A 23610-nucleotide genomic window follows, 5' to 3' on the forward strand; every position below is an offset into this window, starting at 1 on the left:
TTTAAAGTTGCCTTCTCTAACTCTACTTCTACTACGTTCCCTCTCTCTGTCGGAGTTCCTCAAGGCTCTGTTCTAGACCCTCTGCAGTTCTCACTCTACACTACTTCATGTTCAGTCATTGGACTTCAGTATCACCTTTATGCTAACGACACCCAACTTGAGCTACTTGTCTACTCCTGACCTCTCTCCTTCTGTCTTTTCCCAAGTTACAGACTGTCTCTCTGCCAGGGTCGGACTGGGGGGCCTGGGGCCCACCGGGACTGCTGTCCAGGGCCCCCCAGCCCCCGCCTCCCCTTGCTGCAGGGCCCCTGCCTCCCCTTGCTGCTGCACCAGCGCCGCGCTCCCCTTTGGCGTTGTCCCATGCCGGCGCGCATGCGCAGACGGCACCCTTGCCGACGAGAATGTGCAGACAGCGCATCGCGCCGGCTACGTTTTTTTTAACTATTACGATTGGGGGTCTGGCCCGGCGGGGCCCCTTGAAGGTCGGGGCCCACCGGGTATTTTCCTGACCTCTCTCCTTGTGTCCTTTCCCAAGTTACAGAGTGTCTCTCTGCTGTCTCCTCCTGGATGTCACACCTGAAACCGCACATTCAAACACTGGCAAAACCTTGTCGTATTCAGCTGCACAACATTGCCCACTTATCATCTCCCGCCTTGATTACTGCAACCTACTCCTCGCAGGTATTCCAACAAGTCGCCTTTCTCAACTCCAATCTGATCTATATGTGGCTGCTAGACTCATTCATCTATCTCACCGCTCAACATCAGCTGCTCCCATATGTTTGTCTCTTCACTGGCTCCCAATCTCCTCTAGAATCAAATTCAAACTCATTCAAGGCCCTTAACAGTAAAGTCCCTCCCAATATTTCATCTCTTATCTCCAAATACTCTCCTTCTCTAACCTTTGCTCTGCTTCTGATCTTCTCTCTCCTCTCATCACTTCTGCCCATTCTCACCTACAAGACTTCTCTCTGGCTTCTGCTTTTCTCTAGAACTCTCTGCCTCCAGCTCTCAGACTTTCTCCTTCTTTCCAAACGTTCCAATGCTCCTTAAAGATCCGCCTGTTTAAAGAAGCTTATTCACCTTAATTATTCAATCATTACTGTATCATAATCACAAAATTGTTTCCTAATGTCTCAATTGTATCCTAATCTTTAGTTTGTAAAGTCTCACGTGTAGGGCCTCTAATCCTATTGTACCTATTGTTCTCTGTAACCCTTGTTTGTTATTTACTGACTGTTCCATTTGTATCTAATGTAAAGCACTGTGTAACTTGTAGGCACTATATCAATAAATGATGAATCATCTCCCGGATTCACCCTGCGCCCCCCTGGCCCAAATTCCACTCCCCAATAAGACACAGGACCAAGCAGCCGTTATTAATAGGAGGCCAATGTCTGTGTAATGGAGGGGCACCCACCCCAAGCTAAATCATTGCTTTCTCTTTCGCCTCAGTCTTAGTTGTGGGTGGGAGGGTAAGAAAGGGCACGTGCACCCACCCGACCCTCAGGAGTAAAGGGGTTAATCAGGCAGTAGCAGGGGGATCAATAGACACAGACCTGTACCACGTGTGGGCATAGCCAGGCTGGGCCGGGATCTTGCCAAGAGATGGTGCCACTCATGCTCTTTAATGATATAAAGAAAGTTATTGAGGTGTTTATTTGTCCCACACTGGATGATTTGTATCGGATGAATGTCACCCACGGGTCCCCGAAATAATGTTCTTTGGACCCATTAGTGTGGGGGGGGGGGTACAACTGTACAACTGTCAGTGCAGAGACCGGATCTGGTACTTACCTGTAGCCACAATGGACTGAAGTGCAATGGGAATCCTGTATTGCCAAATAAACATGAGCCAAAACTTTGCAAATGTGTCTCCTTGTCTCATTGCTTAGGGGGTGTGGGGGGTCTCATTGCTTTGGGGGTGTGGGGGCCTCATTGCTTTGGGGAGGTGGGGGTCTTATTGCTTTGGGGGTGTGGGGGGCCAGAGCATCACCCACAATTCTGTGCTGACGGGGTAAATGATATTAATAACCCTCCATTGTTCACTCCTCTAATCCCCCTGCACTGATCCACCTCACACAGACTGTACAAGAAGTAGTGGTGTCACTGTACTTAGTACTACTATATGTGCTGCTCATCTTACAGTGACCCTGATAAGTCTCCTACCCTGATCTACCTGTGCCTATTCTTCCCTACCTGTCTGTTCCATACTCTGTCTGTGTGTGCCATACAAGTACAGCTATGGGACCTGTTATCCAGAATGCTCAGGACCTGGGGTTTTCCAGATAAGGGATCTTTCTGTAATTTGGATCTTCAGTTCTGGCATTTGGTTCTTTAAGTCTAATAGAAAATCATGTAAACATTAAATAAAGCCAATAGGCTGGTTTTGCTTCCAATAAGGATTAATTATATCTTAGTTGGGATCAAGTACAAGCGACTGTTTTATTATTACAGGTATGGGACCTGTTATCCAGAATACTTGGGACCTGTTGGTTTCTGGATAATGGATCTTTCTGTAATTTGGATCTTCATACCTTAAGTCTACTAGAAAATCATGTCATCATTAAATAAAGCCATAAGGCTAGTTTTGCTTCCAATAAGGATTAATTATATCTTAGTTGGGATCAAATACAAGTGTTTTATTATTACAGGTATGGGAACTGTTATCCAGAATGCTCGGGAGCGGTGGTTTTCCAGATAACGTAATTTGGATCTTCATACCTTAAGTCTACTAGAAAATCATGTAAACGTTAAATAAAGCCAATAGACTGGTTTTGCTTCCAATAAGGATTAATTATATCTTAGTTGGGATCAAATACAAGTGTTTTATTATTACAGCTATGGGACCTGTTATCCAGAATGCTCAGGAATGGGGTTTTTCCAGATAATGGATCTTTCCGTAATTTGAATCTTCATACTTTAAGTCTACTAGAAAATCAAATAAACATGAAATAAAGCCAATAGGCTGGTTTTGCCTCCAATAAGAATTAATTATATCTTAGTTGGGATCAAGTACAAGTGACAGTTTTATTATTACAGCTATGGGACCTGTTATCCAGAATGCTCAAGCTCAGATAACAGATCTTTCTGTAATTTGGATCTTCAGTTCTGTCATTTGGTTCTTTAAGTCTACTAGAAAATCAAATAAACATGAAATAAAGCTTCCAATAAGGATTAATTATATCTTAGTTGGGATCAAGTGCAGCCATTTTAATTAATTCCAATGGAGAGGCATTTTCGGGTGATTTGTCGTCGGCAGTCGTCATCAATTGATACAAACTCCCCATTCTTAATAAATATACAATACAATTCTACCTGTATCTGATGATTCAGCACTAACAATGGCCCATGTTCAGTTGCCTTAAAGGAGCCCGATCAGAATTTTCCAGCCAATCGGATCGACGAGCCGACTGATGTCCAAGTCTTCTCCAGATATTGCTCCACTTGTCTCCCACCGCACACACCAAATAGTGTAGGAAATATCTGAAGGTTACAAGTGCAATTCCAGTCAAGACACTACGATAAGTGATCTTAAGAATGAGACGTTTCTATCAAGTGATGTCGTAGCCCAGTGGTTGTTGTTTGTCCTCATAATCCTAAGGTTTTGACTTTAATTCCAACCACTAGACAAAGTGATTCCTTTAAAGTCTCAATGTTTTACAACTATATATTTACTAAGCATTGGCAGCTTCTACAAAGTGATCAAGATCAGAGATCACATTGAGGTGGGACAAAATCAGTGTTAGTAATATTTGTGGCACATCTATATATTTATAATGAATGGCAATCAAATCTCAAACGACCCAATAGTGCAACGGTAATTTATTTGTTTTTCATTGTAAGGGTCGTGAGTTCAATTCCCACCACAGCCCTGGGCTTAGTGCAGTCTCGATGTTTTACAACTATATATTTACTAAGAATGGGCAGGTTCTACAAAGTGATCAAGATCAGAGATCACATTGAGGTGGGACAAATTTTTAGGATTTATTTAGTTATATTTGTGGCAGATCTATATATTTATAAAGAATTGCTGCAAAACCTTGAGTGACCCACTAGCGCAGAGGTTCTTTATTTGTTTTTCGTTGTAAGGGTCGTGAGTTCAATTCCCACCAAAACACTGGGCTAAGTGCAGTCTCACTGTGTTTGATCTATATATTTACTAAGAATGGGGAGATTGTATCAATAAAACAAGATCTTGTTTTAGTTATATTTGTGGCAGATCTATATATTTATAAGGAATTGCAGCAGCATCTTGACTGACCCAATAGCGCAGTGGTAAGTTAGCCATTTTATTGCTGTAAGGGTCGTGAGTTCAATTCTTACCACAGCTCTGGGCTAAGTGATCCCTTTAAATCGCTGTCTCAACGTTTTAGAACGATATATTTAGTAAGACTGGGTATAAAACCATCAATATGTTGTTTTAGTTCTATTTGTGGCACATCTATATATTTATAAAGAATTACAGTTGAATCTTGATTAACCCAATAGCGCAGCGGTAAGTTATGTGTTTTTTGCACTGTGGGTCATGAGTTCAATTCTTACCGCAGCTCTGGGCTAAGTAAACTCTTTCAAGTGCAGTTTCAATGTTTTATAACTATATATTTACTAAGATTGGGTATGTTTGTATCATGTGATGAAATAGCTCAGTGAAATTATCAGCGTCTTATAATGTGAGAGTTCTGAGTTCAATTCCTGTCAAAGCTCTTTGCTAAATGTTCCTTTAAAGTTCTATCACAACTTGTTTTGACTATATATTTACTAAAAATAAGCACATATATAACAGCGGATACAATGGCTCAGTGGAAATTTGTTTGCCTTCCAATGCAATGGTTCTGAGTTCAATTCCCGCTAAAGCACGAGACTAAATCATCATTTTAAAGTTCTGTCTCAACTTGTTTAAACTATATATTTACCAAAAATTGGGATTTTGAAGTAAGTGATGGAATGGTGCAGTGGATATGTGTGCACCTTCCAACGCAGTGGCTCTGAGTTCGATTCCTTCTAAAGTCTGTGGCTAAAAGTTTAATTTAAAGGTCTGTCTCAACCTGTTTAAACTATATATTTACCAAAAATTATTAAATTGAAGCAAGCGATGTGATGGCGCAGGGGATATGTGCGCACCTTCCAACGCAACGATTCTGAGTTCAATTCCTGAAGACGTCTGAATTCCAAGATCCATGTAAGTACTGTGTTCCAGGTAAGTGCCCTCAAAATGTCTAAAAACTGTGTTCCAGGTAAATGTCCTCAAGTTGGCTGCATTCCAAGTTCCAAAGAAGTGTCCTCAAGATGGTCACAGTCCAGATACCAGGTAAGTGTCGTCAAGATGGTCACAGTCTGAGTTGAGACATGGCCAGATACCAGGTAAGACAAATCAAGATGGCCGAGATCCTGATAAGACACGTCAAGATGGCTGCAGTCCAGGTAAGACACGTCAAGATGGCCGCAGTCCAGGTAAGACACGTCAAGATGGCCTCAGTCTGGGTTCCAGGTAAGACACCAACATGGCAGCAGTGGGCGTTGCAGGTAAGACAAGATGTGCAAAGGTGGGAGGAGTCTGGGTATCAAGAAAGATGGCTGAGCTTCGAATTCCAAATAAATTGGCCGAAGGGGAATATAATTTTTAGCCAATCAAAATTGTAATTTTCACAACAACTTTTTCTATAACCCCTGCTTTTTCACTTGTGGAGTGGCCCACAGCCCCCAACCATGTTTGCTCCGGCCTACTTCACCCATCTGGCTGCGCCCCACACAGTCACAGACGGGATTTGAACTCACGCCCTCTCCCACCTGCCTGCGATCCGCACAGTCACAGATGGGATTTGAACTCAGGCCGACAGGTTCTGCTACCCAGCAGTGCTACTCCACGAGCCACCTGTCCGCACAAGATTCTATTGTGTTTTTGGTAAATTTATCATGGATTATCATGTTTGTTCAGCAATTTAAAGAGAATCACTACTGGATTCGAACCCTAGTCCCCTGCCAAAGGATTCAAATTCCGACCCACAGACTCTACTACACAGGAGTGCTACACCATGAGCCACCTTGCCACACAAGATACAACTTTGTTTTTGGTAAATTTATCATGGATTATCCTGTTTGTTCAGCACTTTAAAGGGAAAAGACACTTCTCACTCACTGCTACACCTGGATAAAAACCCAATTCCTCAGGCCGGTCCCACATTTTCTGCTCCACAGGAGTCACTGTGCCACCCAACAGATGAGCATTGTCTTTTGTATCAACATCATCAACATGTTTATTCAGCACTTTAAAGACAAACAACATATTTCAAACACAACTAAGGCTGAATTCAAACTCAAGATCACAACAATCTATGCCAAATGCATTATCCACTAGGCCACCACGTCACATCAACAACTCCCTCTCCCTTATTTATATGGTATTGACCCGACACTCCATAGCAAACACATAGAGGAAGAGGCAAACACTGCCAACCATGGAGTCTCTGAGCTGCTCACTAACACTGCCCATTTGTTAGAGAAAACAAGAGGCTTCTCCAGCCTTCAGCTTGGGTTTCTCCAGGAGGCACAACAGTTGGGAAAAGCCCAGCTCTACGTGACACAGTTGGGAATTTTTATAACCTGGAAATGATTGCTCCCTTACAGGCTATGGAGAGCCATGAGCAGAGAGAATTGTCACTGCAGAGTTAATAAAACTGAGATGTGGTTTAATGGGGCCTCCATAGAGGCTGGTCTGGATCTGGATAATATGTTAAAATTGTGCCCCATTCCTGCAGCTTTGTGTGGGAGAAAGTGTATGTAATGAATGAGGAGCATCTCAAAGCTACAGGTCCTTGTGCAGAGACCTGAACGTTCCCGTGTCCAGCATATACAAGGTTAAGTGTGAGGCCCATCTCCCTGGATGCCAACACCAGACAAATATTGATCAATGATTGCACAGAAGGAAGCTGCCATTTTGGGTGGAAGAACCTTATTCAACTGACACACACAGAGTCAAGCTGCCATTCACACACAACCACGTGCTCCATCCACTGCCAACTCCACGGCTCTGTTGTAGGAGACCCAGGAAAATCGCTCCCAATTGGAGTCGGCTAAAACACAAGTCCAAATCCTTCCAGGAGAATGTTCTGTGGAGAGAAGAGACAAAACGAGAGAATTTCAGTAAGTGGCGCTGAGTCGGGAGACTTTTGTTCATTTTGACTTATTTAGTGTTTTATTCAGCAGCTCTTCAGTTTGCAATTTCAGCCATCTGGTTGCTAGGGTCCAGATTCCCATAGCAACCATGCACTGATTTGAATAAGATACTGGAATATGAATTGGAAAGGGCCTGTATAGAGAGATGAGTTATAAAAAATATCAATAACCATGGGCGAGGGGGATTTTTTTGTTTGGGGGGCTAAAGAAAGCTGACTTAAAACACTCAAAGGCTGGTTCACCTTTAAGTTAACTTTTAGCATGTTATAGAATGGCCAAATCTAAGCAACTTTTCATTTGGTCTTTATTTATTTTTTATAGTTTTCAAATTATTTGCCTTCAAATCTTTCCAGCTTTCAAATGGGGGTCACTGACCCCATCTAAAAACAAATGCTCTGTAAGGCTACTATTAATCGTCTTTCTCTTCAGGCCTCTCCTATTTATATTCCAGTCTTTTATTCAACATAGTTGCTAGGGGAATTTGGACCCTAGCAACCAGATTGCTAAAATTGCTGAAGATCTGCTGAGTAAAAAGCTAAATAACTGAAAAACCACAAATAAAAAAAAATGAAAACCAATAGCAAATTGTCTCAGAATATCACTTCTGTTAACATTGCTTTTTTATTGTTCTTCTCTACTCTGTCCCACCCTGTCACTTCTCTCCCATTTGCTCTATTTCCACCAAAAAACAACCTTGTTCCCTTACTGACCTGCTGCTGCTCCAGTCATACATGTTAGAGCCATTGGGGGCAATAGAGGGATAGTTCCTGCTCTACTTCAGTCAAGTCGAGGAAGCAGAAACAGGATTGGCTGGAAAACGTATTTAAAATCCGCATATAGCAATAACAATACAAGTGTAGCCTTACAGAGCATTTGTTTTTTAGATGGGGTCAGTGACCCCTGTTTGAAAGCTGTAAAGAGTCAGAAGAAGGCAAATAATTAAAAAATTTGAAAAAAAAAGACCAATTGAAAAGTTGCTAAGAATTAGCTATTCTTTAAAAGTTAACCTAAAGGTGAACCACCCCTTTAATTACTTCCCTTCACGTCCTATAGATCAGCACATTATGGGTTAAATCCCCCCTCCCACTAGGTAGGACGAGCAAGGACCAATCAGAAGTATAATTGCCAGCCTGGTAATTCGTGGGGAACAGAACTCTTGTGCTGTATAAGGGCACAGACTTGAAGAAACAACATGTTGTCCAGCCATTTCAGCTTGCAGTTATATGATGAATCAGGTAAATGATCTGAATAATGTTCCTTTCAGTGAAAAGCTCCTAATACAATGACAGTTTACTATTCCTTTTCAGCCTGCTGTGTGTTTTGGCTTCACCGACTGTCAATCTTAAATAACCAAACTGAGATACAGGTATTGGACAGGTGTTACCAGGTCCCACTGCAAATGACATTTACTAATATATATATTCATTAAAATTGCTCACTTGTTGGTTCCTCACTGGGGAGGGGTCGCTGGTTCTCCTGCAGCTGAGGGGTCGGCTTCTTCTGTAATTACCCCCTAAGTCCCAGTTACAACCACCAAAAAATCAGTGTGAATTGGTAAAGTGACACAGATACTCAGTATTAATAGTGGGTGCTGCAGTACAGGGGGTTTCATGTGTCCCTATTCACTATGTTAAGTTAATGATAGAATTAGAATGCACAATCTTGCTATATTATTACAGTTGGTACTTAGTATACTTAGTGTCTATATTACATACACTCATTGTATATTAGTGTTGCTTTGGCATCACTATGTTGCATGTAGTTCTAGCTATAAATGTGCTGCTTATAAATGACATCAATACATGAGGGTACTGAGTGGAGACCTACCTTGTGTCTGGGGGGCATCCTGCGGGGAGTTGAACAGGGAACCTGGTGTTCTATGTGGCCACAGGTGCTCAGTATTAGCCATTAGATTGGCTCTATAACTCCCTGCACTGCACCGACTCACTGCCTGTTATAAGTCAAGTGTACTTAGTCCCAGGTGCTCTGTTCCTCTAACTGGGGTTCCTTTGGCTCCTGTTCTTGTCCCCTGGGACATTCCTGGTTTAAACCCCGGCTTGTTCCTTCAGTTGCCTCACAATTCTGATCCTGTTATCTGTTTGTGACCCGGGCCAGTCTAAGTCCAGCCCTTGTGTTTGGGCTCCATTCCCTGATTATTTGTTAGGACTCTCTTGTGGCCCCGGTGGCAGTTGTTGGATTCTCAGGCAATAAGTCATGGCGGTATCCGATTAGCCAAGGGCCGGGCACAAAGCCAAAGAGATTTTATAGGCAGAAGAGCTCACGAGACAGGAATCCAGTCACTCCCTGGTGTTTAGGTTACTATATGTGACAGTCTATATGGTTACTCTGTCTAATGCATTATCTTCTAGTCTGCTCACAATTTTCTCTTCTTATATTACCTGTAACTTTAAAATGTATGAATTTATCTTGCAGCAGTTGAAAGTTATTTTATCCAGTTCTGCGCCTCAAACTGTAAGTTTACTCCTTCATTTCCTTCATTTAGTGCTGAACCCTAAAATACTTCAAGAGAGGTGAGTATATTCAGGGGCAGTAGCCTGTACGGGGCTTAACCTCTTGTTATTCCCTCCCTAAATATAGATGTTCTGCTTGGGAAGGTCCCAACGGTGCCCACTGTCATGTGAAGGATCAGGAAAAGAAAATCTAGGTAAGTATGATATGATTTTCCCCTTTCCTGGTCATTCCTATGGCAGCATAATAATAACTTTTGGGTAAACTCAGAGATTATTATTATGCTGCCAGGGATGAGCAGGAAAGTGGCCAATACTATAACATCTGGCACCGCAGGTAAGTCTGATCCCTCCTCTGCATTCTTCATAACATCTGCCATTATCTGCCTGCTACTCACTCTCATTTTTCTCCCTCCTATTCAGTTGCTGGGAAATAGGAATCCAACGACTCAGTTCTTCTCAGACATAAAGTTGTGATTATCCAGTTCCCTGCTCTCTGCCTGTGCAGTATATGGAATCACTGACATAAGGTGGCCATACACAGGACTTAAAGCTTATTGGCCAATGTATGGGGTCTTCTGATGGGCCTCCACTGACGATATCTGGCGAAGAATTGATCAGATGTTGATCAGGCAGGTTTAAAAATTTCCATAGGATCGAGGACAGTCAACAGACCACCTGCATTCCAGACATAGTGATCGAATCAACCCAATATCACCTACTTAAGGTGGGAGAGATTACAGTTACACACACTTAATACACTGATCAAATACTCATACTTATCCCCATTGAAACAACAATACTTTGAATATGGTAATAAATCAGGGAAGATGTTCACCAAGAGCTTGAAAACTAAGCAAGCACAGTCTTTTATTCACAAAACCCTTGTTACCTCATTGTATTCACAGAGACCAGGTCGGATTTGTAATGGGACGGGAAACGAAGGAGCATACGCATGTGGAGAAGGCATTTGATCACATAGATTGGGACTTTTTAGCTGCAACTCTACTTAACATTGCAATCCCCACCAATTTTCAAGCAAAACGAATGTCATTATATAATGTTCCATCAGCCCAGGTTTGGGTGAAAGGTGTTCTCTCAGTACCACTAGACATAAGCAATGGAACTAGAGAAGGCTGCCCCCTATCCCCAGTACTTTGTCATTTGTATGGAATTTCTTTTTTCACTGCCATACGCAAACATCCATATATTACAGTAGTGGGGGGCAAGGAATGTGTCACTGTGTACCCCAATGTGGGTGTTGAACTGGGACTGCAAATTCTTATGTAAAGAGTGTGATAAATTGGATAATTTTGTTCCTAATAAAAGTCAGCCAAACTGCATTGAACATTTATAAAGGTGGTGTCAGATTCCATTTATGAACTTAATCTGTGCTGTGGCCTATTGTCTCACCTACCTGAACCACAAATTCCCTCAATATTTACTGCCTTAAATATTAGGGTTGGGTAAGAAATGAAGTTTCCCAGTCATACCAATGGTTACAGTGTAGTGGCTCATTAATGTCAGACAGCTCATCACATTAATAGGAGGAGATATTAATGACATTAATAATTATTTACCTCCTCCTGGGAAATCTTGCCTCTGATTAAAGTGCTAGTTCCTCTGCCAAGTACAAGGAGCTATGGCTGAGACTATGGACCGCCTGTACATTAGAAAAAGTTCCCATGCCCCCTGGATATAAAGGTTGCTACTCCCGGCACCCTTCCTCTGACAGAGACATCTGTCATGCAAATGACAGGCTTTCCATAATGTGCCAAAGGCCCAAAGAATTGTGTTGGGGGGCCGCTGTTGCTAGGGAACACTGTTGCTAGCAACCGTTTGGTGCAGGCTTGGAGCACACACATCCCCTGGGGGCGCAGGAACATGTGGTTGGAATTAGGGGGCACTTGCAAAACATTTCTAGGAATCAGAACCTTCGATAGAATCGAAAGTAGATGATAAACATGTTTCCCAATCACAAATTTGGGGGGGATGAAATTATTTCACTGGACCCCCCAATCTATATTAACCCCTTGTTGGCTATATTAACCCCTTGTTAAATCTATTATAACAAACAATCTCTTCTTCATATTGTTTCTATTTTTTTACTTAACTACAACTCCCAGCATCCCTTGTCTACTGAATTAAAAGTCCAACCAAGCACAGAAGCTGTAGACTTTATATTAATATTGGGCAGGGGGTGGGGACAATTAGAGTGCAATTGGACCAATGCTGGATGTACATGTTATATACAGTCATAAACGTGCTACGTCTCATGCACCAAATTTAGATTGTAACTCTGTAGGCCAGATGCTATCCTGTGGCGTCTAATTCTCACCATATAAAGTAGCAGGGTCCCACCTGCTGGCACAGATACATAGTGCAGCATGAAAAAATAATCTGCTGTAGCCTCATAGTGTGTAGTGGGTCTCTGGGGCTAAATGGGGTCCCCACCACTGGAAACCTATAGGGAGCCGTGCAATGGAGAGGGGTGGGTGCCTTTGGTGCATGATCACTGGGCAGATGCCAGGCTGTATATGGGCACAGTTGCCAGTGGCTCACACCCAGGGGTAGGCGGGACTAATGATCCTGTTGTTATTCTCAATAGAGATGTAGGTGAGTGTGGGCAGCAGCTCTGGACCTGATTGGGCGACCACCCATTGTCTGTGCACCTATCAGATCCACAAGATGTTCCGTTGCTTCGTCCTATTGGCTCTTCTTAGTGGGTGTGCCAAGTGTTCAGTGATCCCTGGTGAGTTGTATATGCCAGTCTGTTGGCACACGCCCCAGATCTGTAAAATTAGTTAAATGAGCTGTATGTTCCTTCCCAAAGCCTTGTGCCACTATGCGTTGGGCATGCACGACCGCACCATACGGGATGAGGATATTACAGGGTCCAGCCAGTGGTACAAATCTATCGGCCCCCAGTACTCAAGGTACCAGCTTGTCTTCCAAAGAGCTTCCATAGGTAACTCCCAGCACCCTGGTGTGGGCTTACAGCTGGGAGTCACAGGTGTATGGCAGCAAGAGATTGGCTGATTCCTTCTATCCATTACAGGCTGCAGCGTGAAGAAGGCTCTAGCGCCTGGTGCCCAGTGGGTCTCCTCCAACCCGAGGACGTTCAGTTCCTGCAGATCAACTTCCATGAGCTGTAAATCCTTCCTTTCATTTTCAGCAGTATCATATTCCCTGTGGTTCTCCTTTCCTTGACCAGTACCTGGGCACCAGCATTAAGGGATTCAATTGGACAAAGTTAAACATCACTTTAATCCCAAAACTAGTTATGTGCCTCCCCTAGGAGAATCTTGGAAGAAGATGCCACCGTCCTCCTCTCGTTCTACAGCTGCACCATCAGCAACTGTCACCTGACTCAGATCCACCAATCCAATCCCACCTCTGAGCGGATCTTCCCTCTGGACCTCTGCGCAAACTGCCCGAGCTTTCCCAGAACGCGGAGGATTCCGGTGAGACGCCAGTCACATGATCACATAGAACCATCACTGTAACCCCATGTGGTCTGTACCAAATAGGGTTGCCACCGTTTCTGGAAAAAAATACCAGCCTTCCTATATATTTTTTCCCCTATTAATTATATTGGGATCAACCATCATTTTTACTGGCCAGGTGGCAACCCTAGTACCAAACCTGGAATATCATTCATGGACTGCTTTATATTTGGTGCTGTCAAGGGGGGCCCGGGCCTGGTACGACTGTACCCCCTGATGGTGGCCCTGACTACCCCTATTCAATAATTTAACCTCTTCAATACTAACCACCTGACACTTGCACTGATATGTTTGTGTTCAAAAAAAGATTTCCCCACAGGTGTCTGTGTCTTGGCCTCCTTTGTATTAAATTAGTGACAGATCTTTTATGTTCATTGATCCTTACTGTCACTTTCCTGGAGGTTTGACCCACATACATCTTCCCACATGGGCAATGCCGTATATCACATAATCAGTATTACATGCGCCATATTGTTTCACACATATTTTGTTACCTTTTAATGGACGAGTCACATACTCCCCCTTTATGATTGAATTACAGCAGTTTAGACATGGAAATGTACCTACTTTATGTAAGAACCGCGTGTCTTTCTCTATCCGTCACCAATTTATCAGCAACATTTCCAGCCCTTTTATAAGAAGTAAGGGCAGTTCTTACAGTATTTTCCCAATGTGGGATCTTTATGAACTGTGGGCCAGTAGTGATGTATAAGTGGATTCACTTGCTCTTAGGGACAAATGTTGAAACAAAGGGGATCTGCTCTACTTTCTTTTTCCTTATGGTTTTGTTTCACAGGGAGTCTCGTTCAATATGAAGTACAGGTATGGGACCTGTTATCCAGAATGTTTGGGACCTGGGTCTTTCTGGATAACGGATCTTTCTGTAATTTGGATCTTCATACCTTAAGTCTACTAGAAAATCATATAAACATTAAATAAAGCCAATAGGCTGGTTTTGCTTCCAATAAGGATTTATCATATCTCAGTTGGGATCAAGTACAAGTTTTATTATTACACAGAAAAATGTGTATTATTAGATAAAATGGAGTCTATGGGACTGTTCCTGGATACCAGGTTTCTGGATAACAGATCCCATACCTGTATATGTGTTAAGATGTGGTCAGACAGGAGTGTCAGCTAAAGTCTATTGGAGCCTCCGCCAGTTGATGGATTGTGCCAGGCAACAAGGGATTTTTGAGGGCAGACAAAGGTGAAGCAGCCGGAGCCAAGCACTGCTTCACACAGGCCACTTCCACTAACTCACTGACATATGAAAGAAACATAAAGTAGAATCAGCTCTGCTGTGTTTAGCACAACTTCTCACATTCTATTTCAACTTTGCCTCATTCACTTATACACATGTATTGATCCTAGCCAATTGGGCTATTACTAATTAGGAGAGGTGTTGGGAAAAAGGAATAATGAAATAGAATGAATTCTTATTGGCCTTTGTATATACACAGGTGAAATAGATATATACAGATACTTACTTTACAGTACAGCGCTTCTCAGGCTCCATCTGTAGCATTAAAGGCAGAAGTTGGCAGAGATCGGAGGAATAATCAGCCATGGACTGAAGTGCTGGAACCACTTTCTCTAAGCACCGTGGGGTCACTCGTATCTCATTGAGTATGGACACCACCATTTCACCCTAGAAATAATAAAAATCACATCCCCATTAGTCTCCATTTACAGTTGCTCATAGTTACTCCATTTATTCAATAGGCCAGGGCTTTACAGCAATTAACAGGCAATTTTCCTTATTTTAATGAATTGTCCCTTAGGTAGAGCCTTTAATGTGCTTGTGTGTGAGACTTAGTGGATGCGCCTCTGGAATGAAAATGATCCCCCAACTACCTCTAGTGGTTCTGTGGGACCCAAATAAGCTCATATTATATGGGTTCTCCATTAGATATTCACATATTCATCTCCCTCACTGGAACATTGTCACTCAAATACAACATGACTTTGTTTCCCACACACCTTAAAGGGCTGCTTCACCTTTATGTTAACTGCCAGTATGTAATAGAATGGCTAATTCTAAGCAACTTTTCAATTGCCCTTCACTTTCTTTTTTAATAGTGTCTGAATTATTTATCTTCTCCTGGCTCTTTGCAACTTTCATATTGGGGTCACTGACCCCTTCTAAAAAACAAATGCTCTGTAAGGCCACAATTTTATTGTTATTGCTTCTTTTTATTCCTCATCTTTCTATTCAGGCCTCTCCTACTTATATTCCAGTCCCTTATTCAAATCAATGCATGGTTGCTAGGGTGATCTGGACCGGTCCAACCCTGGATCATAGGACATAATATCCACTCACATCCAACATGTGTAAATTCCTTTCATCTACATAGGAAATCTGTCGTATCCTTAAGACATTCCTGTATATTTGTCACAATATCTGGAGGTTTGTATCCACTAATTGTGACAATGGCTGCAAAATAGAGCCCATACCTGATACAATGGGACTACCCAGGGGGGTTAATGAGGCTTTTATGAATTTCGGGTAACAAATATAAAACAGGTACACGTGGATGTGTTGTTGTGAGAAAATCTCTGTTATTCTTAGTGATAGAATAACAGATATTTACTGCACATTTGTGCGACATTTAAAGGGACTGCCAGGAGGGCCCTTCGTTTTACAGCCCCAGTGGACCCCCAAGGCTCCAGTCCGACCCTGAATGGATCTTACTATAATTTGGATCTTCATACCTTAAGTCTACTAGAAAATCATATAAACATTAAATAAAGCCAATAGGCTGGTTTTGCCTCCAATAAGGATTAATTATATCTTAGTTGGGATCAAGTACAAGCGACTGTTTTATTATTACACAGAAAAAGGAAATCAGTTTTTAAAATTTAATGATTTTGATAAAAAAAGCCTTTTCATAATTCTGAGCTTTCTGGATAGCGGGTTTCTGGATAACCGATCCATACCTGAATCGAAGGTGCTTAAGGGGGAATGTAATATGTTTAAGTTGCACAAAGACGAGTGTGAACGTTAGCGACGACGTTTGCGTCGTTTTTGATGGATTAAAGACGTCAGTGAATTCATCTGTAAGTTTGTGAACAAATAGTTTTTGAGAACGTTCCCAGTGGATGTAATAAAATTTCGCAAACGCGAAACCTTTTTTTGCGGCAGAATATTTAATGAAACTCCAGAGCAGGTGTTAACGCTAAACCTTCGCTTAACCAAAATGCGCATATGTAATAATCGCTGGCGACTGAATTTACATTACGAGCAGCGCTAAACATTCCCAGAGGTGCCATTTTATATAACGCTTACGACTTTTAATTACATTCCCTCGTTAGTATGACATCATCCACCTTCCACCTGTTTCTTAATACACCAAGTGGGGGGGTGTGATTGTAACTTGTCATAATGCTCAGTATTACTTAGTTGTCTTATGGCTTCATTGATATGATCCCACCTATTTAATATAACAACACCTCTCCCTTTATTAGCCTATATAATCACTATGGCAACATTACTCTCCAAACTCCGCAGAGCTTTACCCTCATCACTAGTGACGTCCACTTTTTGTCAGACCTTTTGTTCCACCATTTCCCTGTTTGATGCACAACAATCCCTTCAAGTAATGATGGCGCATCATCAGTTCCATCTGCCACAAAATCCTGTTAATACATGACTTATCCGCTAGTTTGGCGATGTCTATGTCTATGGCCACCTTTAGTTTCATTAGAACTTTTCAAAATGGAAAATTAAATTTTAACCTCCTTATGAATTAAAATAAAATTTCCAGTTAAAAAATTGGGGCCCATCAGTTCTCTCCACATAATCGGTGTATTCCCCGGTGTCATTTACCTTATGTTGGAGCTGTGTCTGCTCTAGGGACAGAAACACTGCTGAGCTATAGGCTTCCTTTGGGATCTCCGCTGTGTGACTCCACTTGTGCCGATGCCCCTATGATGCCGGGATCTACCGTGTGACCTCTCTCTCCCCCACCCCCAGCTGATGCTGATTGCGCTCCTCCATGCCGCTGTGTGGGAAGTCCTCTAAATGGCTGGAGCTCCATTGTGACCTCCCAGCATGGCGCTTCTCTCTCTGTGCATCACATGGTCTATGGTGTCCCGGTAGTTCAAACTTCTAAATGCGTTGCTGCCTCAGGGACCTTTCTTTCCAGGCACACACTTTACCAGCGGCGTAATCCCTTGTGTCTCACTCAAATTTATTGAGTTTTCATCACAAAAAAAATATTCATTTTTAACTTTTCCATTGAATAATGAACATTATTCAGCGATATTTCAAATAGGACTTGGTCTGTGTATTGTTCCTTTAACACCAGCAATTTCCTCCTGTATTTTATTCATCTCAGGCTCCCAATCACTGATTGCCACATCATAGCTCCACCCCTGATATCATGGACCCTCCCCTGCTGCATCACAGACCCACCCCCATTACATCCCAGAGTTCCACGGGACAGGAGGTGGCAACCCTTTCTTTGGCGGCTCAGGACTTTGCGCATCACTTTGGCGCTATCAAGGGGGGCCCGGCTAATTTGAAAAGTGCAACACAGTCGGGCCTTCCTTTAGGCACAGGCCTGGTACGACTGTACCCCTTGTGCCCCACTGATTTTTGTTAGATTGTATTCTTCCCCTTTGGCCTGTAGATGGACATTGTATAAAATAGTATAAAACTATATGACCTCAAAGTGATCAGTCGCTTGAGAAAGGGCCGTGTTTGGGCCTAAACGTTGTTGCTTGTTGGACATTCCAGCCATGTAAACCAATAAAGACTTTTTAAATTGATTCTACGGATGGTGCTGTGACATCTCTTGATACCTGAGCCGTGTCCTCATAGGCAGGGGGTGAATTTTTTGTTTGGGGAGGCTAAAGATGGGCCATTCATAGACTGACCTAAAGCTAATGTGAGACTTAGTGGATGCGCCTCTGGAATGAAAATGATCCCCCCAAATACCTCTAGTGGTTCTGTGGGACCCAAATAAGCTCATATTATATGGGTTCTCCATTAGATATTCACATATTCACATATTTACTTTAACTGCCAGTATGTAATAGAATAAAACTATGACAAAGTGCAAAAACATTCAAATCACAATTTGCTTTTCATGGGGAAAGAGTTATTTGTGCAGTTGCTTCTGTTCCTAATCTCTCCCCAACCCGCCTATATCTGTGACTTGATTGGCTAATTCTACTGTCTGTCAGGAAAGCATAAGATCCAATCAGAGTGCAGCTCTTTACAACAGAACCGGAGGTTGCAGAAAGTAAGCTTCAAAGTCTACTAGACTCAAACCTCAACTTTCTAAATACAAACAATGAAATATTCTGCCTGGTAAATGGCGAAATATAAATAAAAATCCACAAAACCAGACGTATGTCTTTAACCCTTTACAGGAACTAAAAGACAGTTCATGCACATTCTCTATACACTGGGACAGAGACTGACCCACAAGAGCTTGGGAATAGATTCCTTATTAAAAGTTCTGTCTCACTGTGTGAACATTATATATTTACAGAGAATGGGAAGTTTATATCAAGTGATGCTTTAGCTCAGTCATTGTTTAGTCGTCTGGCAACACTAAGGTTTTGAGTTCAAATCCAGCCAAAGCCCTGCAGTAAATGATTCCTTTAAAGTGCAGTCTCACTGTGTTTGATCTATATATTTACTAACAACGGGGAGATTGTATCAAGCGATGAAGATCAGACGTCACAGTGAGGTTGGACAAAATTACTGTTAGTTATATTTCTGGCACATCTATATATTCAGAAAGAATTGATGATGAGTCTTGAATGACCCAATAGCGCAGGAGTAAGACGTGAGATTTGCGCTTTAAGGGTCGTGAGTTCAATTCTTACCACAGCCCTGGGCTACGTGTTTCCTTTAAAGCGTTTTAGAACGATATAGTTACTAAGAATGAGGAGATTGTATCAAGCGATAAAGATCTTGTTTTAGTTATATTTGCGGCAGATCTATATATTCGTAAAGAATTGTACTTAAGTCTTAAATGACCCAATAGCGCAGGAGTAAGACGTGAGATTTTTGCTGTAAGCGTCGTGCGTTCAATTCTTACCACTGCCCTGGGCTTAGTGATCCCTTTAAAGCGTTTTACATATATTTACTAAGAATGAGGAGATTGTATCAAGCGATCAAGATCTTGTTTTAGTTATATTTGTGGCAGATCTATATATTTATAAAGAATTTGAATTCAAACATGACTGATGCTATAAAGCAGTGGTAAGTGCTTTGTTTATCGTTGTAAGGGTCGTGAGTTCAATTCCCATCACAGCCCTGGGCTTAGCGCTGTCTTGATGTTTTACAACTATATATTTACTAAGAATGGGGAGATTGTATCAAGAGATCAAGATCTTGTTTTAGTTATATTTGTGGCAGATCTATATATTCGTAAAAAAATAGAAATTTAATGGGGAAAAAGTGGCACTTAGCATAATTTAATACAGAAACTATAGTATTTAAATTCTAAGTGCCACTTTTTTCCCATTCTATTTCTTCATAACCATTTGGTGCTGTTGTCACTCCACTGGGACACCCCTGGTGGTGCCCCAGTGGAGCTTGGTCAGGAGCTGTTAAGCTGCCTGTACATATTTGAAGGATACCCCCACACACACAGAGAGAGACACAACACCTTGCAGATAGGGCCTCGACTGGAGTTTGGACTCCACCCTGAGACTGCCCTGCCCAGCAGGGGCCCCAGAGCTGCAAGGACGCATGTCCCAACCATGTTTATTCTGGCTTTCCTTACCCATCTGGCAGTGTGGGCGGCACCCACAGGGATCTCACTCAGACAGGATTTCAACTCACACCCTCCTCTCCCACCTGCCTGTGATCCGCAGAGTCACAGATGGGAGTCGAACTCACGCTCTGATGGGATTTGAACTCAGGCCGACAGGTTCTGCTACCCAGCACGGCTACCCCACGAGCCACCTGTTTTTGGTAAATTTATCATGGATTATGATGTTTGTTCAGCACTTTAAAGAGAAAAGATACATTTTTAATGCTGCTTTGACTGTTTTTGAACCTTGGTCAGAGGATTCAGACTCTGGCCCACAGGCTGTGCTATCCCATGAGCCACCAGGCCACACAGGATCCCATCTTGTTTTTGGTAAATTTATCATGGATTATGAAGTGTGTTCAGCACTTTAAAGAGAAAACACACATCTAATATGCTACTTAGTCTGGATTCAAACTCCAGCCCTCAGGTTCTACAATTCAGTAGAGATTCCTCATGAGACGACTGGCCCCACAGGACCCTTCCTTGTTTTTGGTAAATTTATCATGGGTTCTCATGTTTGTTCAGCACTTTTAAGAGAAAAGACTCATCACAGATGCTGCTTAGACTGGATTCAAAGCCCATTCAACCGTGAATATAAAGAATCTCAAAGAACAAGTGAGAGAGGGGGCGTGGCTGAATGGCTGGCTGAACAGACGCACATACCTGTAGCTCCTCGCACCGGGACCCGTGAACCCTGCTTAACTGCCTCCACAAATTGGGAATATGGGCAAATCTTCCAAAATAACTAATACTCCTCTCAGCCAGAAGACCCCGGCGCCTAAAAAGGCGAAGGGAATAGCAGATTTCTTTGAGAAACAGCCTGATACCTCCGTACATGAGACCAATATGGCGGAAGACAGCGAGGCCTCATCGCAAGGTGCGTCACCACAGAAAACGGCCATAGCAGCGGGTGGGCTGCCGGAGATAATAGCCGCATTACCTACGAAAGAGGATCTTATTCAGCTCCTGGCAAGTATCAAAACTTCTCAGCGCACTGAAACTGAGATCATTAAAACGGAAATCTCCACGCTTGCAACACGTCTTCACACAATTGAAACGCGCCAAACGGAGATAGAATCTAATCTTACCAGACATGAGTCGGCCATTTCGATCCATGCTAGGCAAATATATCTGCTTCGGAGGGGCTTAGAAGATGCTGAGAACCGCAGCAGGCGGAACAATATCCGGATAAGAGGTATACCGGAGGACATACAAATTGCTGAAGCTAAGCAACTACTCCTGGAGCTATTCAACAATTTATTGGGACGGGACAAAGATCAAGGCATCCCTATTGACCGGTTCCATAGAGTAGCTGGAGGGAGGCCAGATAAACCTCGTGATATTCTATGCTGTATCCACAAATTCACCACCAAGGAGCAGATCTTATCCAAAGCAAGGGAGATCAAAAACCTGCGAATTGAAGAGGACAGCATAGAATTATACCAAGACCTAGCTCTGTCTACCATCACGCAGAGACGACTGCTACGGGAGACTACAGGCAAACTACGGGAGCGTAATTATCAATACAAGTGGGGTTTCCCATTTGCTTTGATAGCCCGCCACAACGGTAAGAATTTCACCTTGAAGGAACCAGACGATGGAGAACAATTTTTTCGCAATCTAGGTGTTCCACCTCCAGACCTATCCGACTGGGCGAGGTATGTGTATGGGCCCTCGCCAAAAGATCCGCAACATGATCATATTCAACAGGGATAGCCCCCACTGACGTTGGAAAGATAACCTGTACCACATGAAGCAACAACCGTTGGGTAATTTTTTTTTTCTGTTTAAGTGGCCATACAGGCCCTATGTTTATAATTACTTTTGCCGCCATAGCCTCATTGTACTAACTATTAACAGCTACGGGCCTACATTTAAACTGTGTACACCTCTATCACGGCATGTCCAGTTCATCATCTACTGTCTCTCTGCCCTCTGGATGGGTGGCTTACCCTTCTCCCTCCCCCCCAAATATTATTCTTCCCCTTTTTTTTTTTTTTTTTGTCGTTGCATGCTCTGCTGAGAGGCACTACAAGATTTGTTGGAGTCTTTAAATATCATGCAACATATGTTTAAGTCAGCATTGTATTCGATTATCCATACTGGTGTTTTTTTTTTTGTTTTTTTTTCTTCTTTACGTCATGGCACAATGGAGCACGAGACTGTTTGATGGCGTACCACTAGCTGACTATCATGCATGGATCTATTTATGATGCTTGATGACATTGTGAGTCAGACTGTACAATACCTTTCTTTGCTGGAACACGACAGATGCTCTTATCATACTTTTGAACGACCTATCTTGCTGCATGTTCATAAACACTGATTGATGTGTGAGGGCACGAAACTATGTTGTTGATCAGTCTATCGCTATCCTTTCATTGAATAGTCATATGCACCTTTGGCGCTAAGTTCAGGGTTTTATTTGATGCTGTTACTGTCTAAGGTTAGACATTAACTTGCGAGCTTGGTTCATATGAACACTGGGTACCAGTAGCTATAACGTTGATGGCAAAGGTACAACGGGGACATGGGAACAGTACAAATAAAGGGGCAATAGAAGGGGCAAGAGAAAAGGCAAGTAATGGAAAAGAGAACAAAGGAGCTGGGATAGACACTCAACAACATATCAGTGCTATGTTTTATAAGCATCCTGTTCTTATTAGGACCCACCTTATGCTTTGTAAACAATGCTTATCAGCACAATGATAAATGTTTTGGTAATGTGGTGACTATGCTGGTATGTCCGTGGCTCTTGATTGTCCGGGGGTTAGAAATAGTGTGACAAAAGGGGGAAAGAGAAGAAGAAAAAAAGGAGAAAAAAGGGAAGAAGAGGAAAAGGGGAAAAGAAAGGAGGGAGAGAAAAGAAAAAAAAAAAAAAGGAAAAATTTAATTCAATAACTGTATATGATTGTGAAAGTTTAGGGTAATCTCGTCTCTCAGTCACATTGGGACGATGCTGAAAACTCGGACATGTCAGGAATAGTCGTATTGCAGATGTTTTAATTTGTTTGTTATATCATTTTTGAAATGCATGTTTTTATAGTAAGAAAGATGAGTGGGAGGAGGAGGGATTGAGAAGAGGAGGAGAGATAAGGAGGGGGGTACAGTAAACTAAACTGATGCAGTGCCCTTTACTGGTTTGACGTGATGGCCCATCATAGGAGCGGTGACCGGGCCCCGGGGGCGGGGCTCTCACTCGAAACATCCACCACACACCACTTTCCCTCCTTAATACTCATATCTACAACCAATACTACCCTGGAGTTAGTTTAACCCAGTAGGTAGCTGAGTAAATCACCCCTTTCATTGAAGGTAGAATAAAGAGTGTAAATAGTTATTTTGGTTACTAACCGAACTTTCACTGTTACCCCTATCCTTACTTATTCCCAGGTACTCTTGTTGTGATACCTGCTGGTAGCATGGCATCATCTAAGTCGTCAGACGCACACAGCACATTTAATATAATTTCGATAAACGCTAACGGACTAAACTCCCCACAAAAGCGGATCCTTCTTTCCGCTGAGCTAAAGAGGCACAAAACGCAAATAGCCTTTATTCAGGAAACGCATTTTAAGAAGGGGCACATGCCCAGGTGGAACAATCCATTTTTTCCGGACATATATACTAGTTCCCCTCAGGACACAAAAACAAGAGGAGTGGCAATACTCATCTCTAGGAATT

At 42.5% G+C, this 23610-nt stretch overlaps 1 long non-coding RNA gene across 1 annotated transcript; it reads right to left on the reverse strand.

Annotated features, from left to right (window-relative positions):
* Positions 1-5634: 5634 nt before the first annotated feature.
* On the reverse strand, positions 5635-17500 carry LOC121396849. Its single transcript, XR_005963182.1, has 4 exons — positions 16980-17500; positions 14641-14801; positions 8616-8689; positions 5635-7109 (listed from the first exon to the last, which is right to left on the reverse strand). It is a non-coding gene; the product is annotated as an uncharacterized LOC121396849 (long non-coding RNA).
* Positions 17501-23610: the final 6110 nt, after the last annotated feature.

Source organism: Xenopus laevis, chromosome 8L, assembly GCF_017654675.1.
Source record: "Xenopus laevis strain J_2021 chromosome 8L, Xenopus_laevis_v10.1, whole genome shotgun sequence".
NCBI lineage: Eukaryota > Metazoa > Chordata > Amphibia > Anura > Pipidae > Xenopus > Xenopus laevis.